The following is a 15,777-nucleotide window of genomic DNA, read 5'->3' on the forward strand; positions in this document are numbered from 1 at the left end:
CACCTTTCCCCTTAAGCAAGCATAAGTTATTTTTCTAAATTTGAGACCCTCTTCTGTTTTATAATCCAGTTCCTGTGTAGCCAAGTTTACATTCCATGTATTAGTGATATCTTATGATGTTTCTTTTTCTGTGTGACTTATTTCAGTTAGAATCATCATACCTGAATCCACTCATTATGCTGCTACGGGCCTGATGACATAGATTTCATTGCTGAGTGATATTGCATTGTCCCTAAGTACCACAACTTCTTTATCCATTTTTCACTTTCTGCGATATTGAACTTGTACCGTAAACGAGGTTCTTGTAAACAGAGCCATCCCAAACTTTGGGGTGGCTGTGTCTTTTTGATTTTAATTTGCCTAAGCTATAGGACCATAAGTGGAAGTGCCCTAGGCTCTGTTGCTTTGTTTTTTAGATATTTCTGGAAACACGATGCACTTCTCCCCAGTGGCTGTTGGCAATTTACATCCCACCCATCAGCATAACAAGGCTCCAAGTTCTCCATGGCCTGTCCTGCCTTTCTGGATTTTACACTTTTTTCAGATGGCCCTTTTGACCGGGGGGAAGTGAGACTTCATTGTAGTGCAGATTTCCTTTGCAAGCTTGCTTGGTTGGCCAAAAGGGGCGTATGCTTTTCTTCCTGAATATATTCAGGAAAAAACGCATATGCCCATTTTGACCAAGTGCATCATTGTCCACGTTCTGCCTCTTTTCCAATGCTTTAAATGCAATTCCAGTCTGCCTCCTGAAATCGGTTTCCTGCAATTCTGCTCCGCTTTCAAGTCCTCTTGGTAGTCTTACTTCAGTATATTTTTGGACGATAGCTGTCATTTATAACTCTGCAGCTTTGTGAATTACAGTGCCCCTGAGCTCCTTTCTTCAACTCGCTTTCTTGTGAGCTGGCCGCAACACTGCAGGATTGCTTCAGGCCCTAATCTGGTTCCAGCACGGCACGCTGAGCCTTTGGTTAATTCCTCTTCCTGGTGGGAAATGAGAGTTAAATTTGCCCGTCCAGACACATCCAGCTAGTCTCTCATTGGTTCTCCCGATTCCTGTTCATCTTCCGCAGAAATTGCAAACTGGGCCAAACAGGAGGTTAAAGGCACTGACTCTCCAAGTCGGGAGAGTGTTAGTAAAGCGTCTGGAATGTTGCACCCGAGTACCAGGGGACGAGAACTGAGATATATTGGAACATGTCTCCCGATCACACGGTTGATCATACTCTGGTTTCCACATGCATGTTTTAGCTGAAGGAAGAATCCCTTAATCCTGGAGAGTTGAGAACCGTGGAATGGGTACCATGCAATATGACTTCAAAGGGTCTTCATTTGCTCACCGAACCTCTCCAATCCTATCACTGCTGCGTTTATGCCCCTGTACACACGCTTGATTCTCTTTCGGAGACATAGCAATCCATAGGTTTTAAGATACTTACTAGTCAGGTACATTCTTAGGCGTTTAATATGGGGTGTTGAGTCCATTTCATAGAGCAAGGAGTAGCTCTTGTCTATTCCATATTTGGCTTAAGGAACTTTATCTGTGCTCATTTCAATCTCTGGTTTTATGCAGCACCCCAACTCACCTTTCCCCTTAAGCAAGCATAAGTTGGTTTTCTACATTTGAGACCCTGTTCTGTTTTGTAATCCAGTTCCTGTTTAGCCAAGTTTACATTCCGTGTATTAGTGATATCTTATGATGTTTCTTTTTCTGTGTGACTTATTTCAGTTAGAATCATCATACCTGAATCCACTCATTATGCTGCTACGGGCCTGATGACATAGATTTCATGGCTGAGTGATATTGCATTGTACATAAGTACCACAACTTCTTTATCCATTTTTCACTTTCTGCGATATTGAACTTGTACCGTAAATGAGGTTCTTGTAAACAGAGCTGTCCGTAACTTTGGGGTGGCTGTGTCTTTTTGATTTTAATTTCCCTAAGCTATAGGACCATAAGTGGAAGTGCCCTAGGCTCTGTTGCTTTGTTTTTTAGATGTTTCAGGAAACACCATACACTTCTCCCGAGTGGCTGTTGGCAATTTACATCCCGTCCATCAGCATAACAAGGCTCCCAGTTCTCCATGGCCTGTCCTGCCTTTCTGGATTTTACACTTTTTTCAGATGGCCCTTTTGAATGGGGGGAAGTGAGACTTCATTGTAGTGCAGATTTCCTTTGCAAGCTTGCGTGGTTGGCCAAAAAGGGCGTATGCGTTTTTTCCTGAATATATTCAGGAAAAAATGCATACGCCCTTTTTGGCCAAGTGCATCATTGTCGACGTTCTGCGTCTTTTCCTATGCATTAAATTCAATTCCAGTCTACCTCCTGAAATCGGTTTCCTGCAATTCTGGCCCGCTTTCAAGTCGTCTTGGCAGCCTTACTTCAGTATATTTTTGGACGATAGCTGTCATTTATAACTCTGCAGGTTTGTGAAGTACATTGCCCCTGAACTCCTTTCTTCAACTCGCTTTCTTGTGAGCTGGCCGCAACACCGCAGGATTGCTTCAGGCCCTAATCTGGTTCCGGCACGGCACGCTGAGCCTTTGGTTAATTCCTCTTCCTGGTGGGAAATGAGAGTTAAATTTGCCCGTCCAGACACCTCCAGCTAGTCTCTCATTGGTTCTCCCTATTCCTGTTCATCTTCCACAGAAATTGCAAACTGGCCCAAACAGGAGGTTAAAGGCACTGACTCTCCAAGTCGGCAGAGTGTTAGGAAAGTTTCTGGAATGTTGCACCCGAGTACCAGGGTACGAGAACTGAGACATATTTGAACACGTCTCCCGATCACACGGTTGATCATACTCTGGGTTCCACATGCATGTTTTAGCTGAAGGAAGAATCCCTTCAACCTGGAGAGTTCAGACCCGTGGAATGGGTTCCATGCAATATGACTTCAAAGGGTCTTCATTTGCTCACCGAACCTCTCCAATCCTATCACTGCTGCGTTTATGCCCCTGTACACATGCTTGATTCTCTTTCAGAGACATAGCAATCCATAGGTTTTAAGATACTTACTAGTCAGGTACATTCTTAGGCGTTTAACATGTGGTGTTGAGTCCATTTCGTTGAGCAAGGAGTAGCTCTTGTCTATTCCATATTTGGATTAAGGAACTATATCTGTGCTCATTTCAATCTCTGGTTTTATGCAGCACCCCAACTCACCTTTCCCCTTAAGCAAGCATAAGTTGGTTTTCTAAATTTGAGACCCTGTTCTGTTTTGTAATCCAGTTCCTGTGTAGCCAAGTTTACATTCCGTGTATTAGTGATGTCTTATGATATTTCTATTTCTGTGTGACTTATTTCAGTTAGAATCATCATACCTGAATCCACTCATTATGCTGCTATGGGCCTGATGACATAGATTTCATTGCTGAGTGGTATTGCATTGTACGTCAGTACCACAACATCTTTATCCATTTTTCACTTTCTGCGATATTGAACTTGTACCGTAAACGAGGTTCTTGTAAACAGAACCATCCCAAACTTTGGGGTGGCTGTGTCTTTTTGATTTTAATTTCCCTAAGCTATAGGACCATAAGTGGAAGTGCCCTAGGCTCTGTTTCTCTGTTTTTTAGATGTTTCAGGAAACACCATACAATTCTCCCAGGTGGCTGTTGGCAATTTACATCCCGCCCATCAGCATAACAAGGCTCCCAGTTCTCCATGGCCTGTCCTGCCTTTCTGGATTTTACACTTTTTTCAGATGGCCCTTTTGACCGCGGGAAAGTGAGACTTCATTGTAGTGCAGATTTCCTTTGCAAGCTTGCTTGGTTGGCCAAAAGGGCCTATGAGTTTTTTCCTGAATATATTCAGGAAAAAACTGATACGCACTTTTTGGCCAAGTGCATCATTGTCGACGTTCTGCCTCTTTTCCTATGCTTTAAATGCAATTCCAGTCTACCTCCTGAAATCGGTTTCTTGTAACTCTGCCCCACTTTCAAGTCCTCTTGGCAGCCTTACTTCAGTATATTTTTGGACGATAGCTGTCATTTATAACTCTGCAAGTTTGTGAATTACAGTGCCCCTGAGCTCCTTTCTTCAACTCGCTCTCTTGTGAGCTGGCTGCAACACCGCAGGATTACTTCAGACACTAAAATTGTTTGGCATGGCACGCTGAGCCTTTGGTTATTTCCTCTTCCTGGTGGGAAATGAGAGTTAAATTTGCCCGTCCAGACACGTCCAGCTAGTCTCGCATTGGTTCTCCCTATTCCTGTTCATCTTCCGCAGAATTTGCAAACTGGGCCAAACAGGAGGTTAAAGGCACTGACTCTCCAAGTCGGGAGAGTGTTAGTAAAGCGTCTGGAATGTTGCACCTGCGTACCAGGGGACGAGAACTGAGACATATTGGAACACGTCTCCCGATCACACGGTTGATCATACTCGGGGTTCCACATGCATGTTTTAGCTGAAGGAAGAATCCCTTATACCTGGAGAGTTGAGACCCGTGGAATGGGTACCATGCAATATGACTTCAAAGGGTCTTCACTTGCTCACCGAACCTCCCCAATCCTATCACTGCTGATTTTATGCCCCTGTACACACGCTTGATTCTCTTTCAGAGACATAGGAATCCATAGGTTTTAAGATATTTACTAGTCAGGTACATTCTTAGGCGTTTAATATGGGGTGTTGAGTGCCTTTAATTGAGCAAGGAGTAGCTCTTGTCTATTCCATATCAGGCTTAAGGAACTTTATCTGTGCTCATTTCAATCTCTGGTTTTATGCAGCACCCCATCTCACCTTTCGCCTTAAGTAAGCATAAGTTGGGTTCTAAATTTGAGACCCTGTTCTGTTTTGTAATTCAGTTCCTGTGTAGCCAAGTTTACATTCCGTGTATTAGTGATATCTTATGATGTTTCTTTTTCTGTGTGACTTATTTCAGTTAGAATCATCATACCTGTATCCACTCATTATGCTGCTATGGGTCTGATGACATAGATTTCATTGCTGAGTGATATTGCATTGTACGTAAGTACCACAACTTCTTATCCATTTTTCACTTTCTGCGATATTGAACTTGTACCATAAACGAGGTTCTTGTAAAGAGAGACGTCCCAAACTTTGGGTGGCTGTGTCTTTTTGATTTTAATTTCCCTAAGCTATAGGACCATAAGTGGAAGTGCCCTAGGCTCTGTTGCTTTGTTTTTTACATGTTTCAGGAAACACCATAGGCTTCTCCCGAGTGGCTGTTGGCAATTTACATCCCGCCCATCAGCATAACAAGGCTCCCAGTTCTCCATGGCCTGTCCTGCCTTTCTGGATTTTACACTTTTTTCAGATGGCCCTTTTGACCGGGGGGAAGTGAGACTTCATTGTAGTGCAGATTTCCTTTGCAAGCTTGCTTAGTTGGCCAAAAATGGCTTATGCGTTTTTTCCTGCAGGGAAAAACACGTACGCCCTTTTTGGCCAAGTGCATCATTGTCGACGTTCTGCCTCTTTTCCTATGCTTTAAATGCAATTCCAGTCTACCTCCTGAAATCGGTTTCCTGCAATTCTGCCCCGCTTTCAAGTCCTCTTGGCAGCCTTACTTCAGTATATGTTTGGACGATAGCTGTCATTTATAACTCTGCAGGTTTGTGAATTAGAGTGCCCCTGAGCTCCTTTCTTCAACTCGATTTCTTGTGAGCTGGCCGCAACACCGCACGATTGCTTTAGGCCCTAATCTGGTTCCGGCACGGCTCGCTGAGCCTTTGGTTAATTCCTGTTCCTGGTGGGAAATAAGAGTTAATTTGCCCGTCCAGACACCTCCAGCTAGTCTCTCATTGGTTCTCCCTATTCCTGTTCATCTTCCGCAGAAATTGCAAACTGGGCCAAACAGGAGGTTAAAGGCACTGACTCTCCAAGTCGGGAGAGTGTTAGTAAAGCATCTGGAATGTTGCACCCGAGTACCAGGGGACGAGAACTGAGACATATTGGAACACGTCTCCCGATCACACGGTTGATCATACTCGGGGTTCCACATGCATGTTTTAGCTGAAGGAAGAATCCCTTAAACCTGGAGAGTTGAGACCCGTGGAATGGGTACTGTGCAATATGACTCCAAAGGGTCTTCATTTTGTCACCGCTCCATTCCAATCCTATCATTGCTGTGTTTATGCCCATGTACACACGCTTGATTCTCTTTCGGAGACATAGCAATCCCTAGGTTTTAAGATACTTACTAGTCAGGTACATTCTTAGGCGTTTAATATGGGGTGTTGATTCCATTTCGTTGAGCAAGGAGTAGCTCTTGTGTATTACATATTTGGCTTAAGGGACTTTATCTGTGCTTATTTCAATCTCTGGTTTTATGCAGCACCCCAACTCACATTTCCCCTTAAGCAAGCATAAGTTTGTTTTCTAAATTTGAGACCCTGTTCTGTTTTGTAATTCAGTTCCTGTGTAGCCAAGTTTACATTCCGTGTATTAGTGATATCTTATGATGTTTCTTTTTCTGTGTGACTTATTTCAGTTAGAATCATCATACCTGAATCCACTCATTATGCTGCTATGGGCCTGATGACTTAGATGTCATTGCTGAGTGATATTGCATTGTACGTAAGTAGCACAACTTCTTTATCCATTTTTCGCTTTCTGCGATATTGAACTTGTACCGTAAACGAGGTTCTTGTAAACACAGCCGTCCCAAACTTTGGGTTGGCTGTGTCTTTTTGGTTTTAATTTCCCTATGCTATAGGACCATAAGTGGAAGAGCCCTAGGCTCTGTTGCTTTGTCTTTTATATGTTTTAGGAAACACAATACACTTCTCCCGAGTGGCTGTTGGCAATTTACATCCCGCCCATCAGCATAACAAGGCTCCCAGTTCTCCATGGCCTGTTGTGCCTTTCTGGATTTTACACTTTTTTCAGATGGCCCTTTTGACCGGGGGGAAGTGAGACTTCATTGTAGTGCAGATTTCCTTTGCAAGCTTGCTTGGTTGGCTAAAAAGTGCGTATGCGTTTTTTCCTGAATATATTCAGGAAAAAACGCATACGCCCTTTTTGGCCAAGTGCATCATTGTGGACGTTCTGCCTCTTTTCCTATGCTTTAAATGCAATTCCAGTGTACCTCCTGAAATCGGTTTCCTGCAATTCTGCCCCGCTTTCAAGTCCTCTTGGCAGCCTTACTTCAGTATGTTTTTGGAGGATAGCTGTCATTTATAACTCTGTAGGTTTGTGAATTACAGTGCCCCTGAGCTCCTGTCTTCAACTCGCTTTCTTGTGAGGTGGCCGCAACACCGCAGGATTGCTTCAGGCCCTAATCTGGTTCCGGCACAGCACGCTGAGCCTTTGGTTAATTCCTCTACCTGGTGGGAAATGAGAGTTAAATTTTCCCGTCCAGACACCTCCAGCTATTCTCTCATTGGTTCTCCCTAAAGAGTCTGGAATGTTGCAACCGAATACCAGGGGATGAAAACTGAGACATATTTGAACACGTCTCCCAATCACACGGGTGATCATACTCTGGGTTCCACATGCATGTTTTAGCTGAAGGAAGAATCCGTTAAACCTGGAGAGTTGAGACCCGTGGAATGGGTACCATGCAATATCACTTCAAAGGGTTTTCGTTGGCTCACCGAACCTTTCCAATCCTATCACTGCTGCGTTCATGCCCCTGTACACACGCTTGATTCTCTTTTGGAGACATAGCAATCCATAGGTTTTAAGATACTTACTAGTCAGGTACATTCCTAGGCGTTTAATGTGGGGTGTTGAGTCCATTTCGTTGAGCAAGGAGTAGCTCTTGTCTATTACATATTTGGATTAAGGAACTTTATCTGTGCTCATTTCAATCTCTGGTTTTATGCAGCACCCCATCTCATCTTTCCCCTTAAGCAAGCATAAGTTGGTTTTCTAAATTTGAGACCCTGTTCTGTTTTGTAATTCAGTTCCTGTGTAGCCAAGTTTACATTCCGTGTATTAGTGATATCTTATGATGTTTCTTTTTCTGTGTGACTTATTTCAGTTAGAATCATCATACCTGAATCCACTCATAATGCTGCTACAGGCCTGATGACTTAGATTTCATTGCTGAGTGATATTGCATTGTACGTAAGTACCACAACTTCTTTATCCATTTTTTGCTTTCTGCGATATTGAAGTTGTACCGTTAACAAGGTTCTTGTACACAGAGCCGTCCCAAACTTTGGGGTGGCTGTGTCTTTTTGATTTTAATTTCCCTAAGCTATAGGACCATAAGTGGAAGTGCCCTAGGCTCTGTTGCTTTGTTTTTTAGATGTTTCAGGAAACACCATACACTTCTCCCAAGTGGCTGTTGGCAATTTACATCCCGCCCATCAGCATAACAAGGCTCCAAGTTCTCCATGGCCTGTCCTGCCTTTCTGGATTTTACACTTTTTTCAGATGGCCCTTTTGGCTGGGGGGAAGTGAGACTTCATTGTAGTGCAGATTTCCTTTGCAAGCTTGCTTGGTTGGCCAAAAAGGGCGTATGCGTTTTTTCCTGAATATATTCAGGGAAAAACGCATACGCCCTTTTTGGCCAAGTGTATCATTGTCCATTTTCTGCCTCTTTTCCTATACTTTAAATGCAATTCCAGTCTACCTTCTGAAATCAGTTTCCTGCAATTCTGCCCCAATTTTAATCCTCTTGGCAGCCTTACTTCAGTATATTTTTGGATGATAGCTGTCATTTATAACTCTGCAGGTTTGTGAGTTACAGTGCCCCTGAGCTCCTTTCTTCAACTCGCTTTCTTGTGAGCTGACCGCAACACCGCAGGATTGCTTCAGGCCCTAATCCGTTTCCGGCACGGCATGCTGAGCCTTTGGTTAATTCCTCTTCCTGGTGGGAAATGAGAGTTAAATTTGCCCGTCCAGACACCTCCAGCTAGTCTCTCATTGGTTCTCCCTATTCCTGTTCATCTTCCGCAGAAATTGCAAACTGGGCCAAACAGGAGGTTAAAGGCACTGACTCTCCAAGTCGGGAGAGTGTTAGTAAAGCGTCTGGAATGTTGCACCCGAGTACGAGGGGACGAGAACTGAGACATATTGGAACACGTCTCCCGATCACATGGTTGATCATACTCTGGGTTCCACATGCATGTTTTAGCTGAAGGAAGAATCCCTTAAACCTGGAGAGTTGAGATCCGTGGAATGAGTACCATGCAATATGATTTCAAATGGTCTTCATTTGCTCACCGAACCTCTCCAATCCTATCATTGCTGCTTTTATGCCCCTGTACACATGCTTGATTCTCTTTCGGAGACATAGCAATCCATAGGTTTTAAGATACTTACTAGTCAGGTACATTCTTAGGCGTTTAATATGGGGTGTTGAGTCCATCTCGTTGAGCAAGGAGTAGCACTTGTCTATTCCATATTTGGCTTCAGGGACTTTATCTGTGCTCATTTCAATCTCTGGTTTTCTGCAGCACCCCAACTCACCTTTCCCCTTAAGCAAGCATAAGTTGGTTTTCTAAATTTGAGACCCTGTTCTGTTTTGTAATTCAGTTCCTGTGTAGCCAAGTTTACATTCCGTGTATTAGTGACAACTTATGATGTTTCTATTTCTGTGTGACTTATTTCAGTTAGATTTATCATACCTGAATCCACTCATTATGCTGCTACGGGCCTGATGACATAGATTTCATTGCTGAGTGATATTGCATTGTACGTAAGTACCACAACATCTTTATCCATTTTCCACTTTCTGCGATATTGCACTTGTACCATAAACGCGGTTCTTGTAAACAGAGCCATCCCAAATTTTGGGGTGGCTGTTTCTTTTTGATTTTAATTTCCCTAAGCTATAGGACCATAAGTGGACGTGCCCTAGGCTCTGTTGCTTTGTTTTTTAGATGTTTCAGGAAACACCATACACTTCTCCCCAGTGGCTCTTGGCAATTTACATCCCGCCCATCAGCATAACAAGGCTCCCAGTTCTCAATGGCCTATCCTGCCTTTCTGGATTTTACACTTTTTTCAGATGGCCCTTTTGACCGGGGGCAAGTGAGACTTCATTGTAGTGCAGATTCCCTTTGCAAGCTTGCTTGGTTGCCCAAAAAGTGCGTATGCGTTTTTTCTTGAACATATTCAAGAAAAAACGCATACACCCTTTTTGGCCAAGTGCATCATTGTCCACGTTCTGCCTCTTTGCTTATGCTTTAAATGCAATTCCAGTCTACCTCCTGAAATCGTTTTCCTGCAATTCTGCCCTGCTTTCAAGTCCTCTTGGCAGCCTTACTTCAGTATATTTTTGGACGATAGCTGTCATTTATAACTCTGCAGGTTTGTGAATTACAGTGCCCCTGAGCTCCTTTCTTCAACTCGCTTTCTTGTGAGCTGGCCGCAACACCGCAGGATTGCTTCAGGCCCTAATCTGGTTCCGGCAAGGCACGCTGAGCCTTTGGTTAATTCCTCTTCCTGGTGGGAAATGAGAGTTAAATTTGCCCATCCAGACACCTCCAGCTAGTCTCTCATTGGTTCTCCCTATTCCTGGAAATATTCCGCAGAAATTGCAAACTGGGCAAACAGGAGGTTAAAGGCACTGACTCTCCAAGTCGGGAGAGTGTTAGTAAAGCGTGTGGAATGTTGCACCCGAGTACCAGGGGACGAAAACTGAGACATATTGGAACAAATCTCCCATTCACACGGTTGATCATCCTCTCGGTTCCACATGCATGTTTTAGCTGAAGGAAGAATCCCTTAAACCTGGAGAGTTGAGACCCGTGGAATGGGTACCATGCAATATGACTTCAAAGGGTCTTCATTTGCTCACCGAACCTCTCCAATCCTATCACTGCTGCATTTATGCCCCTGTACACAGGCTGGATTCTCTTTCAGAGACATAGCAATCCATAGGTTTTAAGATACTTACTAGTCAGGTACATTCTTAGGTGTTTAATATGGGGTGTTGAGTCCATTTCGTTGAGCAAGGAGTAGCTCTTTTCTATTCCATATTTGGCTTAAGGAACTTTATCTGTGCTCATTTCAATCTCTGGTTTTCTGCAGCACACCATCTCACCTTTCCCTTAAGCAAGCATAAGTTGGTTTTCTAAATTTGAGACCCTGTTCTGTTTTGTAATTCAGTTCTTGTGTAGCATAGTTTACATTCCGTGTATTAGTGATATCTTATGATGTTTCTTTTTCTGTGTGACTTATTTCAGTTAGAATCATCATACCTGAATCCACTCATTATGCTGCTACGGGCCTGATGACATAGATTCCATTGCAGACTGATATTGCATTGTACGTAAGTACCACAACTTCTTCATCCATTTTTCACTTTCTGCGATATTGAACTTGTACCATAAACGTGGTTCTAGTAAACAGAGCCGTCCCAAATTTTTGGGTGGCTGTGTCTTTTTGATTTTAATTTCCCTAAGCTATAGGACCATAAGTGGAAGTGCCCTAGGCTCTGTTGCTTTGTTTTTTAGATGTTTCAGGAAACACCATACACTTCTCCTGAGTGGCTGTTGACAATTTACATCCCGCCCATCAGCATAACAAGACTCCCAGTTCTCCATGGCCTGTCCTGCCTTTCTGGATTTTACACTTTTTTCAGATGGCCCTTTTCACCCGGGGGAACTGAGACTTCATTGTAGTGCAGATTTCCTTTGCAAAATTGCTTAGTTGAACAAAAAGTGCTTATGCGTTTTTTCCTGAATATATTCAGGAAAAAACGCATACGCACTTTTTGGCCAAGTGCATCATTGTCCACGTTCTGCCTCTTTTCCTATGCTTTCAATGCAATTCCAGTCTACCTCCTGAAATTGGATGCCTGCAATTCTGCCCCGCTTTCAAGTCCTCTTGGCAGCCTTACTTCATATATTTTTGGACGATAGCTGTCATTTATAACTCTGCAGGTTTGTGAATTACAGTGCCCCTGAGCTCCTTTCTTCAACTCGCTTTCTTGTGAGCTGGCCAAAATACCGCAGGATTGCTTCAGGCCCTAATCTGGTTCCGGCACGGCACACTGAGCCTTTGGTTAATTCCTCTTCCTGGTGAGAAATGAGAGTTAACTTTGCCCGTCCAGACACCTCCAGCTAGTCTCTCATTGGTTTTCCCTATTCCTGTTCATCTTCCGCAGAAATTGCAAAGTGGGACAAACAGGAGGTTAAAGGCACTGACTCTCCAAGTCGGCAGAGTGTTAGGAAAGCTTCTGGAATGTTGCTCCCGAGTACCAGGGTATGAGAACTGAGACATATTTGAACACGTCTCCCGATCACACGGTTGATCATACTGTGGGTTCCACATGCATGTTTTAGCTGAAGGAAGAATCCCTTAAACCTGGAGAGTTGACACCCTAGGAATGGGTTCCATGCAATATGACTTCAAAGGGTTTTCATTTGCTCACCTAACCTCTCCAATCCTATCACTGCTGCGTTTATGCCCCTGTACACATGCTTGATTCTCTTTCAGAGACATAGCAATCCATAGGTTTTAAGATACTTACTAGTCAGGTACATTCTTAGGCGTTTAATATGGGGTGTTGAGTCCATCTCGTTGAGCAAGAGGTAGCTCTTTTTGGTTACATATTTGGCTTAAGGAACTTTATCTGTGCTCATTTCAATCTCTGGTTTTCTGCAGCACCCCAACTCACCTTTCCCCTTAAGCAAGCATAAGCTGGTTTTCTAAATATGATACCCTGTTCTGTTTTGTAATTCAGTTCCTGTGTAGCAAAGTTTACATTCCGTGTATTAGTGATATCTTATGATGTTTCTTTTTCTGTGTGACTTATTTCAGTTAGAATCATCATACCTGAATCCACTCATTATGCTGCTATGGGCCTGATGACATAGATTTCATTGCAGAATGATATTGCATTGTACGTAAGTACCACAACTTCTTCATCCATTTTTCACTTTCTGCGATATTGAACTTGTACCATATACGAGGTTCTTGTAAACAGAGCCGTCCCAAACTTTGGGGTGGCTTTGTCTTTTTGATTTTAATTTCCGTAAGATATAGGACCAAAAGTGGTAGTGCCCTAGGCTCTGTTGATTTGTTTTTTAGATGTTTCATGAAATACCATACACTTCTCCCGAGTGGCTGTTGGCAATTTACATCCCGCCCATCAGCATAACAAGGCTCCCAGTTCTCCATGGCCTGTCGTGCCTTTCTGGATATTACACTTTTTTCAGATGGCCCTTTTGACCGGGGGGAAGTGAGACTTCATTGTAGTGCAGATTTCCTTTGCAAGCTTGCTTGGTTGGCCAAAATGTGCGTATGCGTTTTTTTCCTGAATATATTCAGGAAAAAACGCATACGCCCTTTTTGGCCAAGTGCATCATTGTCGACGTTCTTCCTCTTTTCCTATGCATTAAATGCAATTCCAGTCTACCTCCAGAAATCGGTTTCCTGCAATTCTGCCCCGCTTTCAAATCCTCTTGGCAGCCATACTTCAGTATATTTTTGGACGATAGCTGTCATTTATAACTCTGCAGGTTTGTGAATTACAGTGCCCCTGAGCTCCTTTCTTCAACTCGCTTTCTTGTGAGCTGGCCGCAACACCGCAGGATTGCTTCAGGCCCTAATCTGGTTCCGGCACGGCACGCTGAGCCTTTGGTTAATTCCTCTTCCTGGTGGAAAATGAGCATTAAATTTGCCCATCCAGACACCTCCAGCTAGTCTCTCATTGGTTCTCCCTATTCCTGGAAATATTCCGCAGAAATTGCATACTGGCCAAACAGGAGGTTAAAGGCACTGACTCTCCAAGTCGGGAGAGTGTTAGTAAAGCGTCTGGAATGTTGCACCCGAGTACCAGGGGACGAGAACTGAGACATATTGGAACACGTCTCCCGATAACACGGTTGATCATACTCTGGGTTCCACATGCATGTTTGAGCTGAAGGAAGAATCCCTTAAACCTGGAGAGTTGAGACCCGTGGAATGGGTACCATGCAATATGACTTCAAAGGGTCTTCATTTGCTCACCGAACCTCTCCAATCCTATCACTGCTGCGTTTATGCCCCTGTACACAGGCTCGATTCTCTTTCAGAGACATAGCAATCCATAGGTTTTAAGATACTTTCTAGTCAGGTATATTCTTAGGCGTTTAATATGGGGTGTTGAGACCATTTCGTTGAGCAAGGAGTAGCTCTTGTCTATTCCATATTTGGCTCAAGGAACTTTATCTGTGCTCATTTCAATCTCTGGTTTTATGCAGCACCCCAACTCACCTTTCCCCTTAAGCAAGCATAAGTTGGTTTTCTACATTTGAGACCCTGTTCTGTTTTGTAATCCAGTTCCTGTGTAGCCAAGTTTACATTCCGTGTATTAGTGATAACTTATGATGTTTCTTTCTCTGTGTGACTTATTTAAGTTAGAATCATCATACCTGAATCCACTCATTATGCTGCTACGGGCCTGATGACATAGATTTCATTGCTGAGTCATATTGCATTGTACGTAAGTACCACAACTTCTTTATCCATTTTTCGCTTTATGCGATATTGAACTTGTACCGTAAACGAGGTTCTTGTAAACAGAGCCGTCCCAAACTTTGGGGTGGCTGTGTCTTTTTGATTTTAATTTCCCTAAGCTATAGGACCATAAGTGGAAGTGCCCTAGGCTCTGTTGCTTTGTTTTTTAGATGTTTCAGGAAACACCATACACTTCTCCTGAGTGGGTGTTGGCAATTTACATCCCGCCCATCAGCATAACAAGGCTCCCAGTTCTCCATGGCCTGTCCTGCCTTTCTGGATTTAACACTTTTTTCAGATGGCCCTTTTCACCCGCGGGAACTGAGACTTCATTGTAGTGCAGATTTCCTTTGCAAAATTGCTTAGTTGAACAAAAAGTGCTTATGCGTTTTTTCCTGAATATATTCAGGAAAAAACGCATAAGCCCTTTTTGGCCAAGTGCATCATTGTCCATGTTCTGCCTCTTTTCCTATGCTTTAAATGCAATTCCAGTCTACCTCCTGAAATCGGATGCCTGCAATTCTGCCCCGATTTCAAGTCCTCTTGGCAGCCTTACTTCAGTATATTTTTGGACGATCGCTGTCATTTATAACTCTGCAGGTTTGTGAATTACAGTGCCCCTGAGCTCCTTTCTTCAACTCGCTTTCTTGTGAGCTGGCCGCAACACCGCAGGATTGCTTCAGGCCCTAATCTGGTTCCGGCACGGCACACTGAGCCTTTGGTTAATTCCTCTTCCTGGTGAGAAATGAGAGTTAACTTTGCCCATCCAGATACCTCCAGCTAGTCTCTCATTGGTTCTCCCTATTCCTGTTCATCTTCCACAGAAATTGCAAAGTGGGCCAAACAGGAGGTTAAAGGCACTGACTCTCCAAGTCGGCAGAGTGTTAGGAAAGCTTCTGGAATGTTGCACCCGAGTACCAGGGTACGAGAACTGAGACATATTTGAACACGTCTCCCGATCACACGGTTGATCATACTGTGGGTTCCACATGCATGTTTTAGCTGAAGGAAGAATCCCTTAAACCTGGAGAGTTGACACCCTAGGAATGGGTTCCATGCAATATGACTTCAAAGGGTTTTCATTTGCTCACCGAACCTCTCCAATCCTATCACTGCTGCGTTTATGCCCCTGTACACATGCTTGATTCTCTTTCAGAGACATAGCAATCCATAGGTTTTAAGATACTTACTAGTCAGGTACATTCTTAGGCGTTTAATATGCGGTGTTGAGTCCATCTCGCTGAGCAAGAGGTAGCTCTTGTTGGTTACATATTTGGCTTAAGGAACTTTATCTGTGCTCATTTCAATCTCTGGTTTTCTGCAGCACCCCAACTCACCTTTCCCCTTAAGCAAGCATAAGCTGGTTTTCTAAATTTGAGACCCTGTTCTGTTTTGTAGTTCAGTTCCTGTGTAGC

This window comes from Orcinus orca, chromosome 6, assembly GCF_937001465.1.
Source record: "Orcinus orca chromosome 6, mOrcOrc1.1, whole genome shotgun sequence".
NCBI classification, from domain to species: Eukaryota; Metazoa; Chordata; class Mammalia; order Artiodactyla; family Delphinidae; genus Orcinus; species Orcinus orca.